The sequence below is a fragment of the Macaca nemestrina genome, chromosome 13 (genome assembly GCF_043159975.1).
Source record: "Macaca nemestrina isolate mMacNem1 chromosome 13, mMacNem.hap1, whole genome shotgun sequence".
Taxonomy (NCBI): domain Eukaryota; kingdom Metazoa; phylum Chordata; class Mammalia; order Primates; family Cercopithecidae; genus Macaca; species Macaca nemestrina.
Window position 1 is genome coordinate 35,055,736 of NC_092137.1, and position 13,439 is coordinate 35,069,174.

The 13,439-nt window shown below is 36.2% G+C and overlaps 1 long non-coding RNA gene across 1 annotated transcript in view; it reads right to left on the reverse strand.

The window, feature by feature from the left end:
• Nucleotides 1–688: 688 nt before the first annotated feature.
• Nucleotides 689–13,439, reverse strand: part of LOC139358028 (uncharacterized) — an 88,178-nt gene continuing 75,427 nt past the window's right edge. Inside the window, exon 5 of the long non-coding RNA XR_011612238.1 lies at nucleotides 689–874. This is a non-coding gene — a long non-coding RNA (uncharacterized lncRNA). The remainder of the gene's footprint in view (nucleotides 875–13,439) is intronic.

The following is a 13,439-nucleotide window of genomic DNA, read 5'->3' on the forward strand; positions in this document are numbered from 1 at the left end:
TTGCACCATAAACAAAAATTGATTTAAAATATGTCAAAGGCCTAATAAATGTAAGACTAAAACTGTAAAACTTTTATTAAAAACCCAGGAGATAATATTGTATGTGACCTTGGCATAAATTTCCTAAGTGAGACATAAAAATATTAAGAATTAAAATGTCAAAGAAACCAGGAAACTGACTTATAAAAGTATGTGACTGCTCAAAGTCTAAAATGAACCTTGGGCTCCCAAAATTTTATGGGCAAGAAGAATACTGAGAAATATTTTCAGCCTTCAAGCATGTTTTCCAGTGTTCACTTCAATGCTCAATGTGGCCAAGAGGGATAAGAGAAAAGGAGGAATCTCCCTGAGCATTAAGGCAAGGACCGACAACAAAAATATCAAAAAAGTGAACTGTTTCTAGGGAGCATAATTCAGGTCTAATAATTAAATATTACCTACATCTGTAGCGAAGTTCCATCAAAATATCTACCAAATGGGATTTTACTGAGTAGGAACTCCATATGTCTGTGGTTTTCCCCATTTCTAAATGTGAATATTTGTTCTGCTTACAGTTCCTGTTTCATTATTATACAATGAATATGTGCAGTACAATGAACATATGATTTTATTTTCCATAGGCCAGTTTCACCCCCTAATGTAGAAACTACTTCATATCACCAGAGATCTACATTTAAGCTTGATTTATTTCTTAGATGAGACTTTTAGATTGGCCCACTTAGGGAGGGTCTAAGAGTATTTCAGCCAAAGAAAACTGAATAAGCCAATACTTGGTAAACAGAAGGGTAGACAGTGATATTCATGAATGATCTTCACATATTTTTGAAACTTCAAATTCTATCATAATGAAGAGCAAGTTCCATCTGTCAGAGTCCTACAGTAAATGTGACACAAAGCAGAGTATTAGATACACCTTTGATATATTAAACCTCTGTCATTTTAAATGTTGTTTATTACTGTTTCCAAATTAGCCTATCCTGATTGATACTCCAGTATGATTTTTATACCAACATCTTACCAAATTAACTTATTCTGATGGATATTCCAGTATGATTTTTATACCAATATCTGAGTAAGCCCTTTTAAAATAGCACATTGGAATTTGAGACACAAAATGTATAAATATAATATCAGTAATGAAAGTCTAATACTATGTTATCAAATGATATACTGTGACCCACATGATTTATTACGAGAATTCAAGGAAGGTTCAAACTCAGACAAAAACCAACATAATTTATTACTTAAAATATTAAGCATATCACTGGATATTGAAGGCATTGGATAAAAATCATAAACCATTTCTAACAGGAATGAAAGGAAACTACATAAATATGCAATAATATTTGACTCAAACCAAAGCAAATATTGTTCTGATTTACAAAACACCGAGTACATTTCAATTAAAATTAGAAACAAGTGAGAAATGCTTTATTTTATTTCTATTACTATGCTAAGGTATTTCTGTCAGGCTAAACATTAAAAAATTGATTTCTCTTTTCCAATTGTTTCCTAGGTCCTGTGGAGAAACACGTTGGGTTTTTATTGCTAGTGCTTCAAACCCTTTATGTTCTAGAACCACAATAGATGCTATTATTAATAATTTTCCATGATTTTCCAGCTAAATTCTGTTTCTGAAAACCTAGTAGGCTTCTTTACTCATCATTTGGTGTTACTGTGGTACATATTTTTTTCTCTGAACCAGGTTTTCTTTGCCCTTTTATGATTGCCAGCCTTCATTTATAAGCTAATGTCTCTTTCATGTTTTTATTTTTCCCAAGGCCTCTATTAAGTTCTACCCCTTTCACTAAGATTTCTTGTTTGTGTAGCTTCTGATTGGGTCATTATTTGAATATTAATTAATGTAAAATTTGATAATTATGCATTATTATTTTTACGTTTACTAATCTCTCTCCCATTTTTTCTCCTCCTCCTCCTTTTCCTTTCCCCCTTTCTCTTAAGTTTGTGTGTTGGGCTTGCATTGTATCCTTCCGTTCTCAAATAGTAACTCTGTTAATTCAGGAACACACAGTCTCAGACTTCTCATTATAGTCACATTTATTTATAAGTACATTAAATGCTATTCATATTGATTGATAGATGTAAACTTGTGCAAATACTTTATTTGGTGACCTGATGTAATGCATATGGGATTATCTATTCCTATAATAGCAGTACATTGGCTATTAGACCATGATTAAAAATGCCAGAAACAAATTGAAGGATTTTTGCAAGGGTTTCAGATTCAAATAAATTTGCATATAAAGTATAATGTGTTCAAAATGTATATATAACATCCTATGAAAACAATTCGATAGGATATTAAATCTGTACAATCATTTTACTTTTATTTTTATGGAAAGGAAAGAAAAATTCATAATTTTTAAACATCTACAACATCCAAGGTCTAGTATTAAGTGATTTTTCTCTACATTATCTCCACTAATCTTCAAAATGACCCTTCTAGGAGATATTAACACCTATATTTTATACTTGCAGATATGGCTCTGACATGTATATAATTCTAGTATCCTGTTGTGTATTTATTCACAACCCAGGGTGTTATGTACTAGCATTAACATTTCCACTAATTAAACTATTCATTCTTATAGTCCACATATCTCAATCTATAAATAGGTTATATGGAAATGTTGTCATAGCTCTATATATGCTTACTGTAGATTATTTTAATATCTATATATGTGTTTAGTATATACACATACATATTTTATACACACATATACATATATATCATATATATTATACATTGATGTCTCAATTTTTGACTTTAACCATGAGGTGACTCTGTTCATAGTAGATAGTTCTTAATGTAATAGGTTTGTTTCAGTTATTTCAGAAATATCTGAATGCTAAGCATATAGCATAAATGAAAATTAATTTGGCTATTCTTGCACTGTTTAGATTAGGGTTTGGCAGAATGCTACCCATGGACCAAACCACATGAATTATTTTTCTATTGCCATCAAGGGAAAATGGTTTTCACACCTTAAGGGTTGCTAAAAACAGAAAAGAATATGTGACAGGGACATTTACTACAAAACTTAAAATATTTAAGTGTCCCCTTTCAGAAAAAAATCTGATCTGTGGTTCAGGCATGCATAAAGTAAGATATCAAAAGAAGAAAATGGAATATAGATTTGTGTTAAATATTCTAAATTTATTGTGAATTAACATCAGTGGTTTAAATGGAAGCACCTTGATTTTCGAGTAGTCATGATTAATGACATAACTCCATAGATTGTTCCACAAATTGTGTTTTATGCAATTGACACTATCATGTAATAGTGCAAATACTTAACTGTGATTTAAAATTCTTAAGTACAAATAAAATATTTACAGAAATTTGCTACAGAGAATTGTAACCTATATTAAAATAACTAGAATATCAAATGATTATCTACTCTCTCCACATAAAAGTGAGAAATAATGAATGCATAGAGACCAAGAAACACCAATATTTATAAAGCTGTTTCAGCGAGGAGGAGAAAAGTGTATCTTTAATAACCCATATTTGTAGTATGTGTTTATAGAAGAAAAAAGTCTTCAATTATATTAAATTCAGTAATTATGGAGGTGATCTAGTTAGTCAAGAAATTTCCATCATCAACTCTTACACAACCTAAAGATACTCAGTAGAACAAAAATTGTCCTAAATGTTGAAAGAATAAACACTTCATGAAAAGTAAAAGTGACTAGGACATCAGAAATTTATTTAAAAGAGTAAGAACTAAGGAACTAAGGTTTTAGTGTAGCACTACTTCCATATAACCAAAATAAGAATACTTGAAACACTATATCTAAGTAACAACTTTGCTAGACTTGATTGCAGTGGCAATGGCAAGATTAAAATGTCTGAAAATATACCACCTGATCAGCCATTTAAATTGATTATATCTGAACATTTTCTATAATAAAGATTTTTGCAATAAAAATAAGCGAGAATTGTAAGTGGGATAATTTTAGCTATTAAAAATAATGAAAATGTCCACGTCATAAACTGTTGCTGTGATCACGAACCATGACAAATTTTACAAATGAGAATTTTAATTATTTACATAATGTAGTGCGATTATCATGTTTCATAACATGATAATAATTGCCCCACAAATGATTGTATTGTTGAATTTACAACTATATTTATAATTTAGAATTGCTACACTAAGATAGTCAACTACTTTTTAATGTAATCAAACCATTAGATGAATAAATGAGAATATTTTACACAAATATGAACTGACTGTTCTAAATAGATATTGGGTAGAAATTTACATAGTAGTTGTAATATATTCAGTTTGTTAGGTAACACTTAAATTATCAAAATTTGATGTTTTATTATTGAAAAATACCTTGAAAAATATGTGTTCACTGCAGTGTAAATATAAAAGAAGGACTAGTTTTAGAGTTAATTAAAACTATTTCTTGATGTAAACTTGTAAAATTAACAAAAAATGAATCACTATGAATATCAATCTGACATTGATGTGAATTCCCGGCACTTAAAGGTTATATGTCTTAAATGTATTATAAGAGATTTTAGATTTATCTTATAAATGTGTGCATCACCAATATCATTAAAATTTTAGCTAGTGGTTTTCACATAAGATAGAGAAAGAAAAAAATCTGCCTAAAAATGGTGCTAATGAGACATCTAAAATTTGTGTTATTTTTTGAAGTCTAGAAAAAAATAACAGATATTTATCTCTAGGGTATTGTTAGGGAAACTGAAATTGTAACTTAAAAAATACATTCTGGTTAATTTATGTTGCTGTTGTGCTACCAGAAATTTCTTTATTACCAAGTAGACTCAAAGTATATATAAATGGATGAAAATAAAACAGACACCAAAAGTTGGAAGCATGATTTGGAGTAAAATAGTCTTCCTTTATTAACAGGATCTATGTTCAGGACCCCGAAGTGGATACTTGAAACCACAGATAGTACTGAAACCTATATGCACTATAGGATAAGTGATTAGCAACAATAGCTAATAATGTTAAGTGAGCAAGCATAACAATATACTGTAATAAAAGTTATGCAAATGCAGCCTCTATCAACATATCTTGTACTATACTTACTCTTCTTGTGATCTGTCCATCTGATAACTGAGATGGCCAGTAAGTAACTATTGGATGGGGAGCATAGACAGCATGAATTCACTGGACAAACTAATGATTTATATGCTGGGCAGGAATAACTGGGACGACATTAGATTTTATCATGCTTCTCAAAGCGGTACTCAATTTAAAACCTGGTTGTTTATTTCTGGAATTTTCCATTTTACATTTTTGGACCACAGTTCATTATGGGTAACTGAAACCTCTAAAGTGGAGAGAGGGAGGAGGTGTAAACTCTGCTGAATTCCTTAATATCTAATTGCCTGTTATTTTAAATATTATCATGTACTAAAATTGACTTTTCAAAAATTGGTATACAGTTTTACAAATTTTAGAGCATTTAGAGTTGAATCAACACCATCACAAAAAGAAAGCTGTATAGTTCCATGAGCTGAAACAATGTTTCTTATGGCTTTTCTTTATAAGTAACTTATTTGATAGACATTTTAAAAGAGATTTATTGCAAAAAAAGATTTATTGCAAAAAAAAAGAGTTCACATACCATAAAATTGTTCACATATGGTATGTGAAAAAGAGTTCACATACCATAAAATTTGCCAATTTAATGTGTACAATTTGGTGGATTTTAGTGTATTCAGAGAATGTATCACTGTAAAGTGATACATACAAAGGAAGCAAGGGAAGGAAGGGAAAGAAGGGAAGGAAGGGAAGGGAAGGGAAGGAAGGAAGGAAGGAAGGAAGGAAGGAAGGAAGGAAGGGAGGGAGGGAGGGAGGGAGGGAAGGAGGGAGGGAGGGAAGAAAGGAAGGAAGGAGGGAAGGAAGGGAGAGAGAGAGAGAGAAAGAGAAAGAAAGAAAGAAAGAAAGAAAGAAAGAAAGAAAGAAAGAAAGAAAGAAAGAAAGAAAGAAAGAAAGAAAGAAAGAAAGAAAGAAAGAAAGAAAGAAAGAAAGAAAGAAAGAAAGAAAGAAAGAAAGAAAGAAAGAAAGAAAGAAAGAAAGAAAGAAAGAAAGAAAGAAAGAAAGAAAGAAAGAAAGAAAGAAAGAAAGAAAGAAAGAAAGAAAGAAAGAAAGAAAGAGGCGGAGCAAGATGGCCGAATAGGAGCAGCTCCAGTCTCCAACTCCCAGAGCGAGCGACACAGAAGACCGGTGATTTCTGCATTTTCAACTGAGGTACTGGGTTCATCTAACTGGGGAGTGCGGGACGATCGGTGCTGGTCAGCTGCTGCAGCCCGACCAGCGAGAGCTGAAGCAGGGCGAGGCATTGCCTCACCTGGGAAGCGCAAGGGGGAAGGGAGTCCCTTTTCCTAGCCAGGGGAACTGAGACACACAACACCTGGAAAATCGGGTAACTCCCACCCCAATACTGCGCTTTAAGCAAATAGGCACACCAGGAGATCATATCCCACACCTGGCCGGGAGGGTCCCACACCCACGGAGCCTCCCTCATTGCTAGCGCAGCAGTCTGTGATCTACCGGCAAGGCAGGAGCGAGGCTGGGGGAGGGGCGCCCGCCATTGCTGAGGCTTAAGTAGGTAAACAAAGCTGCTGGGAAGCTCGAACTGGGTGGAGCTCACAGCAGCTCAAGGAAACCTGCCTGTCTCTGTAGACTCCACCTCTGGGGACAGGGCACAGTAAACTAAACAAACGCAGCAGACACCTCTGCAGACGCAAACACTCTGTCTGACAGCTTTGAAGAGAGCAGTGGATCTCCCAACACGGAGGTTGAGATCTGAGAAGGGACAGACTGCCTGCTCAAGTGGGTCCCTGACCCCTGAGTAGCCTAACTGGGAGACATCCCCCACTAGGGGCAGTCTGACACCCCACACCTCACAGGGAGGAGTACACCCCTGAGAGGAAGCCTCCAAAGCAAGAATCAGACAGGTACACTCGATGTTCAGAAATATTCTATCTTCTGCAGCCTCTGCTGCTGATACCCAGGCAAACAGGGTCTGGAGTGGACCTCAAGCAATCTCCAACACACCTACAGCTGAGGGTCCTGACTGTTACAAGGAAAACTATCAAATAGGAAGGACACCTACACCAAAACCCCATCAGTACATCACCATCATCAAAGACCAGAGGCAGATAAAACCACAAAGATGGGGAAAAAGCAGGGCAGAAAAGCTGGAAATTCAAAAAATAAGAGCGCATCTCCCCCGGCAAAGGAGCGCAGCTCATCGCCAGCAACGGATCAAAGCTGGACGGAGAATGACTTTGACGAGATGAGAGAAGAAGGCTTCAGTCCATCAAATTTCTCAGAGCTAAAGGAGGAATTACGTACCCAGCGCAAAGAAACTAAAAATCTTGAAAAAAAAGTGGAAGAATTGATGGCTAGAGTAATTAATGCAGAGAAGGTCCTAAACGAAATGAAAGAGATGAAAACCATGACATGAGAAATACGTGACAAATGCACAAGCTTCAGTAACCGACTCGATCAACTGGAAGAAAGAGTATCAGCGATTGAGGATCAAATGAATGAAATGAAGCGAGAAGAGAAACCAAAAGAAAAAAGAAGAAAAAGAAATGAACAAAGCCTGCAAGAAGTATGGGATTATGTAAAAAGACCAAATCTACGTCTGATTGGGGTGCCTGAAAGTGAGGGGGAAAATGGAACCAAGGTGGAAAACACTCTTCAGGATATCATCCAGGAGAACTTCCCCAACCTAGTAGGGCAGGCCAACATTCAAATCCAGGAAATACAGAGAACGCCACAAAGATACTCCTCGAGAAGAGCAACTCCAAGACACATAATTGCCAGATTCACCAAAGTTGAAATGAAGGAAAAAATCTTAAGGGCAGCCAGAGAGAAAGGTCGGGTTACCCACAAAGGGAAGCCCATCAGACTAACAGCAGATCTCTTGGCAGAAACTCTACAAGCCAGAAGACAGTGGGGGCCAATATTCAACATTCTTAAAGAAAAGAATTTTCAGCCCAGAATTTCATATCCAGCCAAACTAAGTTTCATAAGTGAAAGAGAAATAAAATCCTTTACAGATAAGCAAATGCTTAGAGATTTTGTCACCACTAGGCCTGCCTTACAAGAGACCCTGAAGGAAGCACTAAACATGGAAAGGAACAACCGGTACCAGCCATTGCAAAAACATGCCAAAATGTAAAGACCATCGATGCTAGGAAGAAACTGCATCAACTAACGAGCAAAATAACCACTTAATATCATAATGGCAGGATCAGTTCACACATAACAATATTAAACTTAAATGTAAATGGACTAAATGGTCCAATTAAAAGACACAGACTGGCAAACTGGATAAAGAGTCAAGACTCATCAGTCTGCTGTATTCAGGAGACCCATCTCACACGCAGAGACATACATAGGCTCAAAATAAAGGGATGGAGGAAGATTTACCAAGCAAATGGAGAACAAAAAAAAGCAGGGGTTGCAATACTAGTCTCTGATAAAACAGACTTTAAACCATCAAAGATCAAAAGAGACAAAGAAGGCCATTACATAATGGTAAAAGGATCAATTCAACAGGAAGAGCTAACTATCCTAAATATATATGCACCCAATACAGGAGCACCCAGATTCATAAAGCAAGTCCTTAGAGACTTACAAAGAGACTTAGACTCCCATACAATAATAATGGGAGACTTCAACACTCCACTGTCAACATTAGACAGATCAACGAGACAGAAAGTTAACAAGGATATCCAAGAATTGAACTCATCTCTGCAGCAAGCAGACCTAATAGACATCTATAGAACTCTCCACCCCAAATCAACAGAATATACATTCTTCTCAGCACCACATCGCACTTATTCCAAAATTGACCACATAATTGGAAGTAAAGCACTCCTCAGCAAATGTACAAGAACAGAAATTATAACCAACTGTCTCTCAGACCACAGTGCAATCAAACTAGAACTCAGGACTAAGAAACTCAATCAAATCTGCTCAACTACATGGAAAATGAACAACCTGCTCCTGAATGACTACTGGGTCCATAACGAAATGAAGGCAGAAATAAAGATGTTCTTTGAAACCAATGAGAACAAAGATGCAACATACCAGAATCTCTGGGACACATTTAAAGCAGTGTGTAGAGGGAAATTTATAGCACTAAATGCCCACAAGAGAAAGCTGCAAAGATCTAAAATTGACACTCTAACATCACAATTAAAAGAACTAGAGAAGCAAGAGCAAACGCATTCAAAAGCTAGCAGAAGGCAAGAAATAACTAAGATCAGAGCAGAACTAAAGGAGATAGAGACACAAAAATCCCTCCAAAAAATCAATGAATCCAGGAGTTAGTTTTTTGAAAAGATCAACAAAATTGACAGACCTCTGGCAAGACTAATAAAGAAGAAAAGAGAGAAGAATCAAATAGACGCAATAAAAAATAATAAAGGGGATATCACCACCGACCCCACAGAAATACAAACTACCATCAGAGAATACTATAAACACCTCTATGCAAATAAACTAGAAAATCTAGAAGAAATGGATAATTTCCTGGACACTTACACTCTTCCAAGACTAAACCAGGAAGAAGTTGAATCCCTGAATAGACCAATAGCAGGCTCCGAAATTGAGGCAATAATTAATAGCCTACCAACCAAAAAAAGTCCAGGACCAGATGGATTCACAGCTGAATTCTACCAGAGGTACAAGGAGGAGCTGGTACCTCCATTCCTTCTGATACTATTCCAATCAATAGAAAAAGAGGGAATCCTCCCTAACTCATTTTATGAGGCCAACATCATCCTGATACCAAAGCCTGGCAGAGACACAACAAAAAAACAGAATTTTAGACCAATATCCCTGATGAACATCGATGCAAAAATCCTCAATAAAATATTGGCAATCCGGATTCAGCAGCACATCAAAAAGCTTATCCACCATGATCAAGTGGGATTCATCTCTGGGATGCAAGGCTGGTTCAACATTCACAAATCAATAAACATAATCCAGCATATAAACAGAACCAAAGACAAGAACCACATGATTATCTCAATAGATGCAGAAAAGGCTTTTGACAAAATTCAACAGCCCTTCATGCTAAAAACGCTCAATAAATTCGGTATTGATGGAACGTACCTCATAATAATAAGAGCTATTTATGACAAACTCACAGCCAATATCATACTGAATGGGCAAAAACTAGAAAAATTCCCTTTGAAAACTGGCACAAGACAGGGATGCCCTCTCTCACCACTCCTATTCAACAGAGTGTTGGAAGTTCTGGCTAGGGCAATCAGGCAAGAGAAAGAAATCAAGGGTATTCAGTTAGGAAAAGAAGAAGTCAAATTGTCCCTCTTTGCAGATGACATGATAGTATATTTAGAAAATCCCATTGTCTCAGCCCAAAATCTCCTTAAGCTGATAAGCAACTTCAGCAAAGTCTCAGGACACAAAATTAATGTGCAAAAATCACAAGCATTCTTATACACCAGTAACAGACAAACAGAGAGCCAAATCAGGAATGAACTTCCATTCACAATTGCTTCAAAGAGAATCAAATACCTAGGAATCCAACTTACAAGGGATGTAAAGGACCTCTTCAAGGAGAACTACAAACCACTGCTCAGTGAAATAAAAGAGGACACAAACAAATGGAAGAACATACCATGCTCATGGATAGGAAGAATCAATATTGTGAAAATGGCCATACTGCCCAAGGTTTTTTATAGATTCAATGCCACCCCCATCAAGCTACCAACGAGTTTCTTCACAGAATTGGAAAAAACTGCTTTAAAGTTCATATGGAACCAAAAAAGAGCCCGCATCTCCAAGACAATCCTAAGTCAAAAGAACAAAGCTGGAGGCATCATGCTACCTGACTTCAAACTATACTACAAGGCTACAGTAACCAAAACAGCATGGTACTGGTACCAAAACAGAGATATAGACCAATGGAACAGAACAGAGTCCTCAGAAATAATACCACACGTCTACAGCCATCTGATCTTTGACAAACCTGAGAGAAACAAGAAATGGGGAAAGGATTCCCTATTTAATAAATGGTGCTGGGAAAATTGGCTAGCCATAAGTAGAAAGCTGAAACTGGATCCTTTCCTTACTCCTTATACGAATAATAATTCTAGATGGATTAGAGACTTAAATGTTAGACCTAATACCATAAAAATCCTAGAGGAAAACCTAGGTAGTACCATTCAGGACATAGGCATGGGCAAAGACTTCATGTCTAAAACACCAAAAGCAACGGCAGCAAAAGCCAAAATTGACAAATGGGATCTCATTAAACTAAAGAGCTTCTGCACAGCAAAAGAAACTACCATCAGAGTGAACAGGCAACCTACAGAATGGGAGAAAAGTTTTGCAATCTACTCATCTGACAAAGGGCTAATATCCAGAACCTACAAAGAACTCAAACAAATTTACAAGAAAAAAACAAACAACCCCATCAAAAAGTGGGCAAAGGATATGAACAGACAGTTCTCAAAAGAAGACATTCATACAGCCAACAGACACATGAAAAAATGCTCATCACCACTGGCCATCAGAGAAATGCAAATCAAAACCACAATGAGATACCATCTCACACCAGTTAGAATGGCGATCATTAAAAAGTCAGGAAACAACAGGTGCTGGAGAGGATGTGGAGAAATAGGAACACTTTTACACTGTTGGTGGGATTGTAAACTAGTTCAACCATTATGGAAAACAGTATGGTGATTCCTCAAGGATCTAGAACTAGATGTACCATATGACCCAGCCATCCCATTACTGGGTATATACCCAAAGGATTATAAATCATGCTGCTATAAAGACACATGCACACGTATGTTTATTGTGGCACTATTCACAATAGCAAAGACTTGGAATCAACCCAAATGTCCATCAGTGACAGACTGGATTAAGAAAATGTGGCACATATACACCATGGAATACTATGCAGCCATAAAAAAGGATGAGCTTGTGTCCTTTGTAGGGACATGGATGCAGCTGGAAACCATCATTCTTAGCAAACTATCACAAGAACAGAAAACCAAACACTGCATGTTCTCACTCATAGGTGGGAACTGAACAATGAGATCACTTGGACTCGGGAAGGGGAACATCACACACCGGGGCCTATCATGGGGACGGGGAAGGGGGGAGGGATTGCATTGGGAGTTATACCTGATGTAAATGACGAGTTGATGGGTGCTGACGAGTTGATGGATGCAGCACAGCAACATGGCACAAGTATACATATGTAACAAACCTGCACGTTATGCACATGTACCCTAGAACTTAAAGTATAATAATAATAAAACATAAATAAATAAATAAATAAATAAATAAAAGAAGGCATGATTGGTTTTGAAATGTGAAAAGCAGTAAAATTGTGGAGGGGTCATGGGTAGAATGATATGGTTTGGCTCTGTGTCCTCATCCAAATCTCACCACAAATTGTAATCTTCATCTGTCAAGGGAGAAACGTGATGGAAGATGATTGGATCATGAGAGGGGTCATTCCCACGCTGTTCTCATGATAGTGAGGGAGTTCCTACAAAATCTGATGGTTTAAAAGTGGCAGTTTACCTTTCCCCCACTCTCTCTCTCTTGCTGCCATATAAGTCACGCTTTGCTTTCCCTTAGCCTTCATCATGATTCTAAGTTTCCTGAAGCCTTCCCAGCCATGTGGAACTGTGAGTCAATGAAACCTGTTTTCTTCTTAGTTACCCTGTCTCAGGCTGTATCTTTATAGTCATGTGAAAACTTATAGATGGTTTGAAAGAGCTCAAATTATTTCATGTATCTGTTAATATTAGGTATATGGCTCATAAGTTTTAGTCATTTTGAAAGGTATGTATGTATGTATCTAATAATAATTTTAGTTTATACTTACATTACAACATGAAGTTGAGTACCTTTTTGTTTATTTACTGTCCATTTGGGTATCTGCTTTTGTAGATCTACAAACCAACGTTACTCTTTTGTATGAGGTAGGAGTCAATAGTAATTTATTTCACAAGAATATCCAATTGACTAAGTACTATTTATTGGAAAAAATTATCTTTTGAAATAAACCAACTATTGATAGATGTGCAGATTTATTTCTGGACCACTGTTTTGGTTCCTTTGGCTTACTCCTCCATTCTTGTACCAACACTACTGTTTGCCTTACTGCAGTTTTATGGTAAGTATTAACACATGGTAGTCTAAGTTCCCCAAGGTTTTGATTCTTCAAATCGCCCTTCTTTATTAGCTTGTTGCACTGCCACATGTATTTTAGAATTAGCTTCTCAATTTACACGGGGACACACACATGTGCACACACACACACAGTTTGGGATTTAATTATTTTTACATTGAAATATTAGATCATTTTGTGGAAAATTGAAATCACTGCATGGTATAGTCTCTCATTTATTTAAT